Source organism: Anomaloglossus baeobatrachus, chromosome 4 (genome assembly GCF_048569485.1).
Source record: "Anomaloglossus baeobatrachus isolate aAnoBae1 chromosome 4, aAnoBae1.hap1, whole genome shotgun sequence".
Lineage (NCBI taxonomy): Eukaryota > Metazoa > Chordata > Amphibia > Anura > Aromobatidae > Anomaloglossus > Anomaloglossus baeobatrachus.
Window position 1 is genome coordinate 521,199,301 of NC_134356.1, and position 1,570 is coordinate 521,200,870.

The following is a 1,570-nucleotide window of genomic DNA, read 5'->3' on the forward strand; positions in this document are numbered from 1 at the left end:
AAATTCTTCTTTTCACTCTCATTTTCAAATTAAAGGAGCAAGTGCTCCACCAGAGGGAGACATCAGGTCACGAGAGACAACATCCTAAGAAAAAAAAAAAAAAAGACAAAAGAAACACAGCGCTGAGCAACTCACTTCAATTGCAGAGGAAGCCGATAAGAAAAGTAGCTGCCTGGTATGTGTACAATAATGTAACAAAGGACAAATACTGTATATTTTGATACATGTGAATCTTATCATACTTTGTTGAAAAGGGATAGAGTCCATTCAATTGGAAATTGATAGATAAAATAAATATAAAGACAGACAAGATGTAGCAGAGTTGGTCAATTTCAGTAAGGACAAGTTTATTGTCTGGTGCAACTTTTAACCCAAGATAGAGGAAGACAAAAAGTAAGGAAGTAGAAAAGAAAAAAATGTAAAAAAAAATAATACGCAAATTAACTAAGCTAAGTTGCAATGCAATTCAATTCTGCTTTTGGAAACTGGATTATGATATGGGTGCACAGGTTCTGCAGGTACTGCAATACCAGGTCAATACATGGAGTGGACAGAGCTAGCTCTTTTTCCATCTCCCTGTTCTAAAAATCCATTTAATATATGGTTCCCAGATAGGTGATCAGATATTAAACTGATAAGAAGAGTACTGCTGTACGGCTCCTGTATGATATGGTCGCAGTCAGTGCAGGAGTCCTGATGCACAAGGCTCCTACTCCAGCAATGGCTCCACCGCTGTCTTCTCTCCTTCTGGCCAAGCAGGACAACAGCCAGCAGGAAGATACCGAAGCTGGAAAAAAATCAGAAATTCTGTATCCTCAGTTTTTGAGGAGCCATAATTACTGTGGTCAGTAGGTGGCAGTGTCACAAATTGATGCTACCTCCTTTCGGCTTTAAATCTAGTAGTAATGGGCAGTCCGATTCACCAAAAGAGCTGGATTTTTCGGTTCCTAAATGGATCCCTATTAAAAATGTGCTCGCTCTAGATGAACACATATTTAAGCTGGTGTTAATGTGACCAAAACCCCGCCCACCCACTGTCAAAACCCTGCCCACTTGTAACTGGACAACTAAATTGTTGAGTGGGCGGGGTTTTGTTCAGGTGGGCGAGGTTTGATCTACTGAATGCCCACATTTTATGCCCAGTGAGAGCCACTGTGGTGCTGGCTCCTGTCATTCACAGCAGGGAGCTGGCTCTTTGTGTCGGATCGATGTCGAACGATACATCCCTAAAATCTAGGGCTGCAGGAGGTACCGCAGCCCTCCATTGCTGAGGAGATAACTGCGGCGCCTCTCCAAACTGCCACCGCCTGTTCTGAGATCACAAGAGGCAGTCGGACCAAGAGGAGGGGGAGGGGGTGACAGTGTCTGAAAAGCCTAATAGAGGCAGCAGCAGCTCTCAGTCTTCTCCTCGGTTGGGGCTTCGTACTGACCACTTCTGCCCAAGCTGTCTGCTTACCTGGGAAGAAACAAGTGGTGAAAGGCCCCTGCTGCAGCATAGGTAAATATATATAATTGTGTAACGTATTATATAGTGTATGTAAGGCCTCCAACACACATCCATGCCCCCGGT

At 43.8% G+C, this 1,570-nt stretch overlaps 1 pseudogene; it reads right to left on the minus strand.

Annotated features, from left to right (window-relative positions):
- Positions 1–496: 496 nt before the first annotated feature.
- Positions 497–671, minus strand: LOC142305146 (U2 spliceosomal RNA; annotated as a pseudogene).
- Between the last annotated feature and the right edge of the window lie 899 nt (positions 672–1,570).